We start from the raw sequence: 11,259 nt of genomic DNA, 5'->3' as shown, positions 1-11,259 counted from the left end.
GTCACCTGATCTCTTTGTCTCCAACACCTTCAGCTGGCACCTTTGCAGAGGAGGGGCCCAGGCCATCAGTTGCTAGGAGACTGAGTGCCAGGCATTTAGGTGCCAGGCATTTAGGTGCACTGCTAGATACTTAAGAACTGCCATGGGGACACTGAGGCACCAACACAGTATTCAGAGAAAACATTAAGAACATTCCTAGTCCATCACATCTCTCCCCCCTTCGAGACCGAACTGAGCGAGGTCACTCCAGCCAGTGACCTGGGGAAGTTCGAACCCACCGTTTCCATGGATGCCCCAGCATCTCTCCCATTCCTCGGTGTGAGTTACACCAGGACAGTCCAGTCTCACGCCCTCCCTTAGGTCGAGTGTGCTTGATGGCACTCGCAGGCTGCATGTGGGAAGGTTTATGCAGCTTGAACCCTTTTGCTACCCCAATACCCCTGGGGTTCAAACTGGGATGGGGTCTTCTCCCAGCACTCTGGGCTGCGATTCGGGCTCTCTTGGTTAAGAGCTCCCATCTTGGCCTTGGCCAGCTCTGGGCTTGGGCAGCCACTCCCCACCTTGTGGCCCAGATACAATACCTCTGCCGTCTCCACCTTACCCTTTCCAGCTTTTACCGTCAGTCCCACCTCCTTGAGGCAGCCCAGCCTCCTCTTGACCTGGGACACCTGTTCCTCCCAGGTCTGGCTAAAGATGCACGTTATCAGTGTCTGCCAGGGCCAAGTTCTCCATCCCCCTCAACTTGTTTAGAATCTCCCCAGGCCTAGGCCTGGGGTCGGCATCGGACACTGTGATGGCTTTAAGCTTCTGATAGACCCCATAAAACCAGATCATCCTGTCTCCCTTGGGGATCAGCCCCATGGGTGAGGCCCATGGGCTGTAAAATGGCTGGATCCCATCTAAAGCCAGCATGTCCTTGATCTCTCTCTCCAGATTCTAGGCTGCTTTCCCAGTGACTCTGAACGGGGAACACCTGATGGGGAGATTGGCTCCCACCTCAGGGAAGAGATCCCCCAGGGGGTCTTCCCCTTTCTCCATCCAATCCTCTCCCTTCAGGTCCAGGGGTCCCCTCACTCTCCTCCCACCCAGCAGCTCGAAAGGGAAGAACCCTGTGGATTCCTGGGGCACCACCAGCTGCCTCCCGATTCCCCTCAGTTCTACTTCCCCTTGGGGAGCCCATTTCCGGTACAGGAATCCCTTCTCCGGCAGGACTCTGTCCCTGCAGCCTTCCCCAAGGGGGTTTCCAGCGCTGTGGCCAGCAAGTTCCCTCAGCTTCTCCAAGGAGGGATCCCTCTGCAGCTCGGTCTGGGATTCAGCTGCTAGGGCACAGAGTGGGACCTGCTCCCTCTCGCTGGCTGGGCCTGGGGTCACAGCCCCTCTGAGCCTTGTCCCTGATAGCTCCCTCCCAGCTGTGTAATCACTTCCCAGCAGCACGTCTGGACCAGGTAAACCTGGTTGGCAGCGGACCTGCCCTGCCTGGGTGTCCCCCCACTCAGCTGGGGTCTCAGCTCCCCCCGTGATCAGCGCTGCCCTTGCTGTCCCAGTGGGGACAGGCAGCGAGCTCCTTGCTTTGGTCACGGCATCAGAGCCAGCGTGAGCCCCCTCTCCGGTGTGCAGGGGGGCGGGGAGCATCTCTCCCTCCCACTCAGCCCCAGGGGCTGGTTACAGGTAGGCAGGTATCCTGAGCCCAGCAGCCCCTCCCTGCTGCCAGCCAGGTCATTTGCATTTTCACTGGCCATTTCCATCCTAGCCAATTGGTTCCCTGGATTTGAATTCAAACCCTCAGCCGTTACAGGAGCGGGGCCTGGATCCTGTCCCATGGGGAGACAGTCACCCCCCAACAGGGCCTCCCAGCCGATATCCTGGAGAACCTCAACTACCAGCCAGCCCAACCCCTCCTGCATCTGCACAGGGATCCGGGCCATAGGCAGGGCGAGGGGCTTCACCCCAGGGACCTTCACCCAGGTCCCACAATCCCTCAGCATCTGGGGCTGCACCACCACAATTCTCTCTGTCCCAGGGTCTCGCCCCCACAGGCTTGTTTCCCCACTGACCCCTGGGCAGCCCCCTATGTCTCTCTGCTCCACCATCACCAGTCCACGCTGCTGCTGCTTCTCCTGCAGCTTTTCCTCAGCCTCTTGCTCTCTCTCACAGTCCTCTCGCTCTCTTGGGCTCTGCTCCCATCCCATCCGTCTCCAATCTCCTGATGTGGAACCCGATCGTGAAGACCTTCGTCTGATTGGGGACCAGACTCTCGGGGATGCCTGGCTGCTGCTCCCGCTGCTCCCAGATCCTCTTGTAGCCCCATCTGGGTCAGGAATCTGCTCCTCAGAGCGTCCTCCTCCTCCAACTGCACGATTAACTGTGCCTTGGTGAATTTCCCCATGCGTAACCCTCTCTTTGTGCACAGGATCACAATGTCCTTCTCAAGGAGATGGTGATAGGCCATCACTTCACCGTTCCCAAGAGACTCTGGACTCACAGGCCTGTGTGCTCTTGGCTCCCCCATGGTTTCCAGGAAGAACCCCTGGTGTGCCAGCCCTTCTTGTGGTCACCACCTCTTTGCCAGAGTCGAGCTGCAGACTCCTCCGCCCCTGGGACTGCTCCTGCAATTCCCAGGGGAACCCTGGTACTGCAAAAATCCTTCTCTCTCCCAGGGTCGAGCGGCAAGCTCCTCCACCCCGAGACTGCTCGCTGCAGTCCTCAGGGAGGCCCTGTTACTCCAACAGTCCTTCTCGCTGGTCACACACTCCCAGAGGTTAACTGCCCCCTGAAACCGTCCCTCTCTGAGCCTTCAGCACGCCTGGTCCTCATTATCCCTCCTTTGATTTACTGCTCCCCAGTCACTTACTGCAATCAGCGCCATTCACGGGGTGCAGTACATCCCACCCCTGCCACCAGTTGTCACGGAGTCACCAGGCGGTGCTCTGGAACTGCTCCCCACCAAGCCAGGCAGGACTTTGGGGAGCCTCCTCTTCCTTGAAGCAGACTTGTTCAGGGAGAGAAGCTCACACGCTTCACCTTCCTGGGTCTCTCCTTGGAGCATTCAGCATCCTCTGCCCCTCTGTGCGCTTCCCACAGCAAGCCCACCCGGGCGGGGTTCTGGGGAAGCCACAGGGTCCTGCACCCCCACTTTGCAGTCAGACGTGACTCTCAGCCAGCCAGTAAAACAGAGGTTTATTCGATGACAGGAACAGGGTCTAAAATAGAGCTTGTAGATACAGCGAACCAGACTCCTCGGCTGGGTCCATTCTGGGGGGCAGTGAGCCAGACCCCAACATCTGCACTTCACTCCTCGTCCCCAGTCAACTCCAGACTCACAACCCCCTCCAGCCCCTCCTCCTCTGCTCAGCTCCTTTCCCGGGCCAGAGGTCACCTGATCTCTTTGTCTCCAACACCTTCAGCTGGCACCTTTGCAAGGGAGGGGCCCAGGCCATCAGTTGCTAGGAGACTGAGTGCCAGGCATTTAGGTGCACTGGCCCTTTGCTCTGCCAGATACTTAAGAACTGCCATGGGGACACTGAGGCACCAACACAGTATTCAGAGAAAACATTCCTAGTTCATCACAGCACCTGCCCAGGGACCCCAGTACCGGGGAGGGGAGTCGCAGGCCGCTGGGCTCTCATGCCACATGGAGCTCAGCTGGTGATCGAGCACAGCTGGTACTGGCCAGGCTGCGTTTCTGTCACTGTGCCCCCTGCCCGTGGACCAGAGCAGGGCGTCCCGGTGATGGCCTGTTGGTTTCAGGAGGCAGCAAAAGACAGGCCTGCAGGGTGCTGGGCACCCTGCCAGGGAGCAGGCCTGGCCCTGGTGCCACCTTTCTGACAGCTCCCTGTGCCACCAGGGTGAGCTCAAGGACGGGGCGCGCCGAGCTGGCAAATTAGGCCTTAGTGGAAAAAGCAGAGCACAAAGAGCTGGGGGCGGGGGGCACATTGGCAGGGGAAGGAGCACACTGCACGGCGGGGTCAGCCGGGGGCTGCTCCAGCCCTGCACAGGGGTTCTCACGCTCAGTGCCAGCAGCAGGGGCTCATTACGGGGAACCATAAACACAGAGGTCCTGACTCCCCCAGCATGGGTGCGGCCTGGGCCCCCCCATTCCCTTCCAAGGTGGGGTGAGCACAGTGCCCTGCCATGGGAGCGGGTGCCCGCGCTGCCCAGCTGGGCGTGAGCGATGCCAACAGACAGTTTAATGCAGAGAGCGGCTCTTTCAGGGCTGCATTTCAGGAGGCGGCCGAAGATGCATCTGTTTACTGGCAACTCGGAAAGGGCTGTAATTAGGAAGCAGAAGTGAAGAACTAACACATCTGCGACCCCGGAGAGCACAGCTCCCCGGAGAGGGCCCAGAGAAGCCCCACCAGCACCGGCAGGTCCTAGTGCCGCCTGGGCCCAGTGGCCCCTGCACATGGGGCCAGCCCCCTCCAAAGCCCCTTTCCCCAAAGAAAGCAACTAGGCCCTTTGATCAAGCTGGGATGGGACAGGTGTCCCCTGACTCGCAGCCTCAGGCCAGGCTGGGACTCCCACGGGCATCTAAGAGCTGCTGTTATCGGCTTCTGCACCAGCTATCCCCGACCCCCCTTCCTGCCATGCTAGCGCAGGTCACTCAGCTGGCATCTGCTCTGGCGTTGAGAGCCAGGCGTCCTGGTTCTGCTCCCAGCTCATTGCAGAGCAAAGGCAGAGGCCGGGACGGTGCTCGTCTTCAGCAGGGCCTGGCACAGGCCCTGCCGTCGCAGCCAGGGCAGGCTGGGGTATGAGACAGCCACACCCCAGGCTTTAGCTGCCACAGGAGCAGGCTGCTGCTGTGTAGCCCTTGGCACTGGCTGCACAGAGGGCAGTTAGCACAGGCCTGCCCCAGTAGGAGCTGCTGGGTCCAGGCATTTCTGAAACCCTGGCCCTTCTTTAGGTGTGCAAGCTGGTGCCAAGCACTAGGGAGTCTCGCCTCACATCTCTCTGTACCCCAGCTCCCCCTCTGCAAACGGGGGCGGGCACCGCAATCCCTTTCTCCTGCCCTGGGCCTGCCATGACTCTGCGAGCTCTTAGAGGACGGGGCTGTCTCTTGTGTGCGGCACTGGGCACCATGAGGTCCTGGTTTCAGTTGGTGCTGCTGGAGTACAAATAATAGTGAATAATAAAACTTGTTGCACCCTCCAGAGCTTCAGGGGTAGAGGCTGGGCCAGCAATTGCCAGTCCCTAAGCTCCCCCTCCGCGCATGGTGCAAAGAGCTGATGCCCCCATCTCCTTTCAGCCAATGGCCCCTGGAGTATCAGCGGTGAGCGCAAGCTGATTTTAACGGTGCTGAGCCCAAATTGCTATTTCCTCTCTTTTCCTCCCAGTCCCCGTTAGCACCTGCCAGGAATTGGCTGGAGTTTGCAAGCCTGATGCTGCTCTGCAACAGTCACTGCTCTGGAGAGGAAGAGGAAAGAGCCCGATTCTGCCCTGGGACCCACTGGGCCAGCCCCCGTCCTTCCATGGGACCTGCCGGCACAGTCCCCTGCATGTCTGCTGCGCCGCTTGGCAGGACCTGGGCCTAAGCAGGTGCCTGCAACCTAAACCTACAACAAAGTGGTGCCCTCAAAGGTCTGTTAGTAAATACAGGATACATTATTAGCCATTATTTTGTATTCTAAATTATGCAAAATACAAACAATAAATCCTGCTACTACACCCCCATCCCTGCCCCATCTCCATGCAGGGCTCTGCAGCCTCCCGCCCTGCCCCGCTGCCCCCCATCCCTGCCCCATCTCCATGCAGGGCCCTGCAGCCTCCCGCCCTGCCCCGCTGCCCCCCATCCCTGCCCCATCTCCATGCAGGGCTCTGCAGCCTCCCGCCCTGCCCCGTTGCCCCCTACCCCTGCCCCATCTCCATGCAGGGCTCTGCAGCCTCCCACCCTGCCCCGCTGCCCCCTACCCCTGCCCCATCTCCATGCAGGGCTCTGCAGCCTCCCGCCCTGCCTCACTGCCCCCCATCCCTGCTCCATCTCCATACAGGGCCCTTCGGCCTCCCGCCCTGCCCCGCTGCCCCCCACCCCTGCCCCATCTCCATACAGGGCCCTTCAGCCTCCCGCCCTGCCCCGCTGCCCCCCACTCCTGCCACATCTCCGTGCAGGGCAATGCAGCCTCCCGCCCTGCCCCACTGCCCCCCATCCCTGCCCCATATCCATACAGGGCCCTGCAGCCTCCCGTCCTGTCCCACTGCACCCCATCCCTGCCCCATCTCCATACAGAGCCCTGCAGCCTCCCGCCCTGCCCCGCTGCCCCCCAATCCCTGTCCCATCTCCATACAGGGCCCTGCAGCCTCCTGTCCTGTCCCGCTGCACCCCATCCCTGCCCCATCTCCATACAGGGCCCTGCAGCCTCCCGTCCTGTCCCGCTGCACCCCATCCCTGCCCCATCTCCATGCATGACCCTGCAATCTCCTGCCCTGCCTCACTGCCCCCCAATCCCTGTCCCATCTCTATGCAGGGCCCTGCAGCCTCCTGCCCTGCCCCACTGCCCCCCAATCCCTGCCCCATCTCCATGCAGGGCACTTCAGCCTCCTGCCCTGCTGACCCCCATCCCTCCCCCATCTGGACGCTGCACAAGGTCTCCACTGCCACCTCGCCCATCTTGCTTCCCGTGTCACCCTCACCCTTCTCAGAGGGGCAGGGAGCTTTTCACCTCCGAGGACCCTTCTCCGCGGCGCCAGCATTGCCGAGCAGGCAGAGATCACAAGCCAGGGCCTGTGAGGGGCAACTGGCTCCACTCCCAAGCAGCAGCGACATGCAGCAACACTTTCCACCTGTGCACAGCCTCCCCCGCCAAAGACACAGGCCACCCTCCCCCCAGTGATCCAGCCAGTGTCATCGCCAGGCACTGTGGTAATTCCTGCCCTGCCCGGGACAGGGTGCTGCACCTGGCCTGCGCTGGACCGCACGGACATGGGGCATCGTGGGAGCAGGGAGAGCCCTGGCACACGAGGGGTCACTATTTCCCCAAGACTCCCCACCCCTAATTGCTTTGTGGTGATGACTGACTCTTGCCCTGTCCCAGTCCCCCAGGCCCCTCCAAAGTCCCTCCTCCACCCCCACCCGCGATCCCAGTGCCCTGAGCTGTTCCAGCAGACAGACACCAGTGACTGGCCACAGAGCCAGTGCCAGCTGGAGAAAGTGACAGAGGTTCCCAGGCCTGTTAGCAATCCCCGCTGGCAGCCATGATCCCAGCACAAATTAACCAGCCATCTGCCTAATGGCTGCCAGAGCAGCTCCCTGTCCGCTGGGCCAGGACAAACAGCTCAAGTGCCGGACATGGTCTCACCTCACCCCTGACACCCAGCCACCTCCCCCACCAGCCTCGCTCACAGTCTTCTCCCTCAGCCGTCACATGCCCACCCACTGCCCCACCGCTCCCCTGGGCATGGAGGGTACGTGGCAGCAGCACAAATGGGAGGCTGCAGTGCCCTGCATGGAGATGGGGCGGGGATGGGGGGCAGCGGGGCAGGGCAGGAGGCTGCAGTGAACTGCAAGGAGATGGGGCAGGAATGGGGGGCAGTGGGGCAGGGCGGGAGGCTGCATTGCCCTGCATGGAGATGGGGCAGGGACAGGGGGCAGCGGGGCAGGGAGGGAGGCTGTAGGGCCCTGCATGGAGATAGGGAAGGGATGGGGGGCAGCAGGACAGGGCGGGAGTCTGCATTGCCCTGCATGGAGATGGGGCAGGGATGGGGGGCAGAGGGGCAGGATGGGAGGCTACAGTGCCCTGCATGGAGATGGGACAGGGACAAGGGGCAGCGGGGCAGGGCGGGAGGCTGCAGGGCCCTGCATGGAAATAGGGCAGGGATGGGGGGCCGCAGGACAGGGCGGGAGGCTGCATTGCCCTGCATGGAGTTGGGGCAGGGATGGGGGGCAGCGGGGCAGGGCGGGAGGCTGCAGGGCCCTGCATGGAGATGGGGCAGGGATGAGGGGCAGTGGGGCAGGGCAGGAGGCTGCAGTCCCCTGCATGGAGATGGGGCAGGGATGAGGGGCAGTGGGGCAGGGCAGGAGGCTGCATTGCCCTGCATGGAGATGGGACAGGGACAGGGGGCAGCGGAGCAGGGTGGGAGGCTGCAGGGCCCTGCATGAAGATGGTGCAGGGATGGGAGGCAGCGGGGCAGGGCAGGAGGCTGCAGTGCCCTGCATGGAGATGGGGCAGGGATGAGGGGCAGTGGGGCAGGGCGGGAGGCTGCAGGGCCCTGCATGGAGATGGGGCAGGGATGGGAGGCAGCGGGGCAGGGCAGGAGGCTGCAGTGCCCTGCATGGACTTCAGCCCCAATACGCTGCAGGAGACCAGGCGTGTCAGCTTCCTCAGCGTCTGGGAGGTGGTGACGGCGGGACAGGATTTCCAGTGCTGCGCGTGGCGAAATGAAAACATGCCAGCCATCCCCGACAAGACATACTGCTACCAGGCCTGCAGGTTCAGGCCGGTGCAGGGCCAGGCGGGGGCGCGGCAGGTCTCTGGGTGCAGTTCCGATGTGGATGGCAGGCAGACCCTTGGGTGGCGCACAGGGAGCTCATGGGTTTAGGGTCCTGGGGGGGCAGGGCATGCCCTCTGTGAAGGCCAGGGCAGCCCTCAGCTCCTGGGCTGAAGGCTGGCACTTACACAGCGGTAACGCACCTTGGCAGCAGCTGGGTTGGGGCGCACTGGCATCTCCACCTGAGGCAATTCTATGGGGCCAGGCTTTGGGTCACATTCCCTGCACTGCAGGGGCCACCGAGGAGGGGTTTCCAACCTGGTACCTGAGTTACCGTGGGCAGGAGGTGGGGGAAATCCAGCCCCACGCCTCTCAGCATGAGGGGCCCCCAGGGCCTGTGAGTCTGGGGCTTTGACAAGAAGATTGCAAATCGGCTTTAATAGGCCCTTAACCTCTGCCCGCCTGGACCTGAGGCCATCTCCACAGGAAGCAGACGGCGGCCATGAGGGACACTGGAAATTGCAGCCACGTGGGCGATTGGTTGCAGGCAGCAGGGCAGCTGGGAGAGCAGGGGGACAGGGACAGGCTGCGGGGAGCAGAAAGGAATGTGTCACACCCCATATGCTACGTGCATGACAGGCTCTCGGGGGGGGGGGAGCGATGCGGATAATACAAATCCTGCCTGCCCACAGTCCCTTTCATAACCAGTTGAGATTGACAGATTTAAGTCAATAGCCAGGATTATGCCCACCATTGAAATGCAGCCACCTCTGGGGTGGGACATGGCAGCTGTTTATGCAGGGATCCCCCATTTGGCACTGAAATGCAGCTGCCTCTTAGTCAGGTCATGGCTGCTGTTTAACCCTGGAGTGTGGCGCAGGGGAGAGTGCCCCTGCTGAGTCCCCCACCCCTTTTCCATCAGGACCTGGATTTCCTGGGGAGGGCTCCTGTCATGGAGTCCACGGTCGATGCTCTGGAACTGCTCCCCACAAAGCCAGTCAGGACTTTGGGGAGCCTCCTCTCCCTTGGAGCAGACTGTCTGCAGGGCAAGAAGCTCACACGGCTTCACCTCCTGGGTCTGACCTTGGAGCATTCAGCATCCTCTGCCCCTCTGTGCGCTTCCCACAGCAAGCCCACCCGGGCGGGGTTCTGGGGAAGCCACAGGGTCCTGCAACCCCACTTCACAGTCAGATGTGACTCTCAGCCAGCTAGTAAAACAGAGGTTTATTAGATGACAGGAACATGATCTAAAACAGAGCTTGTAGGTAGAGAACAGGACCCCTCAGCTGCGTCCATTCTAGGGCCCAGTGAGGCAGACACCCACATCTGCACTCACTCCCGGTCCCCAGCCAGCTCCAAACTGAAAACCCCTCCAGCCCCTCCTCTCTGCTCAATTCCTTTCCCAGGCCAGGAGGTCACCTGATCCCTTTGTTCTCCCACACCTTTAGCATCCCCTTGCAGGGGGGAGGGGCCCGGCCATTAGTTGCCAGGTGACAGAGGGTCAGCCAGGAACTGAGGCCCCCACACAGTATTCAGGGGAAACATTAAGAACAGTCCCACTTCGTCACATCTCCGTCTGATTTTATAAAAATATGCTCATGAGTGTGACTATAATGTAACTGCAATATACTTCATGCAAAAGGTCTCTTGTAAGGTATCACTACAAAGCCTATAATCTGAGTGTGGTCATCCTATTTGTATAAATGTACCACTCTTGTAGGTGAAACTAGAAATATGAAATATAACTCCGAGGTCCTATTGTAATGATGCAAAGTGTGGGCCATTAATGGTGATTTGGAATCTTGATGGCTCCCATCAACTAGGACAATTGGTTGTAAATGGCTCTGTTTACTTGCGAGCCTTCCTGTGAGTCAGATCAGGAAGAATGAAGGCTTGCGGTGGGGTCTCACAGGACATGTGACAGTGTCACCTGGTACTGGAATCCATCTTAAAGCTGGTGCTTTTCCATTTAGAAGGAGGGGTGGGGACCCAGAGAGACAAAAGATTCCCACCTTGTGCCAAAGCTATAGAAGGGGGGTGGAACAGAACAAAGGAGCTTCCAGTCATGAGAAATCCCCTAGTTATCTCCTTAGCTGGAGCTAACAAGAACCTTGTCACAGGAAAGGATTGGGCCCAGACTAGGAAGAAGTCCAGTCTGTGAAAGAAGCTTACTGGAACATCTCTGAGGGTGAGATTTTTATCTGTGCGACGAAGTGGGAATGTTCTTAATGTTTTCTCTGAATACTGTGTGAGTGCCTCAGTTTCCCCTATGCATTTCTTAAGTATCTAGGTGGTGGGATAAGGGTGTGCAGTTGTTGCAGAGCCCTAGAGGGCAGGGGTGTGCAAGGGTCTGCACAGAGACACTCTGCCTCCTGCCAGAGGTGCCAACTGAAGCTGTTGGAGACCAAAGAGATCAGGTGACCTCCTGGCCTGGGAAAGAGACAAAGGGAGAGGAGGTGGCTGGAGAGTTTCAGTTTGAAGCTGACGGGGGAAATGGAGGGGGGGCCAGAGGTGCTCTAGCCTCCCTGCCTCCCCAAGATGGACCTGACTGAGGGGTCCTGGTCTCTGTACATACAAGTTCTGTCTTAGACCATGTTCCTGTCATATAATAAACCTTACATTTTACTGGCTGGCTGAGAGTCCCGGTGAATCGCAGGAAGTGAGGGTGCAGGGCCTGGACTCCCCCACACTTCGTGACACCCTGTAATCAGTTTTTTAACGTATTAGACTTATACTTGTGTTTTTTGTTTTATTTTGCTTGGTAACTTACTTTGTTCTGTCTGTTATTACTTGGAACCACTTAAATCCTACTTTTTATACATCATTTTAAACATCATTTTT

The 11,259-nt window shown here is 59.7% G+C and overlaps 1 long non-coding RNA gene across 1 annotated transcript; it reads left to right on the top strand.

The window, feature by feature from the left end:
* The first annotated feature begins 4,378 nt into the window (after positions 1-4,378).
* On the top strand, positions 4,379-10,966 carry LOC115658005. Its single transcript, XR_004002108.1, has 3 exons — positions 4,379-4,389; positions 5,485-5,494; positions 10,798-10,966. It is a non-coding gene; the product is annotated as an uncharacterized LOC115658005 (long non-coding RNA).
* Positions 10,967-11,259: the final 293 nt, after the last annotated feature.

This window comes from Gopherus evgoodei, chromosome 9 (assembly GCF_007399415.2).
Source record: "Gopherus evgoodei ecotype Sinaloan lineage chromosome 9, rGopEvg1_v1.p, whole genome shotgun sequence".
NCBI lineage: Eukaryota > Metazoa > Chordata > Testudines > Testudinidae > Gopherus > Gopherus evgoodei.
This window is presented reverse-complemented; position numbering and strand designations above follow the sequence as displayed.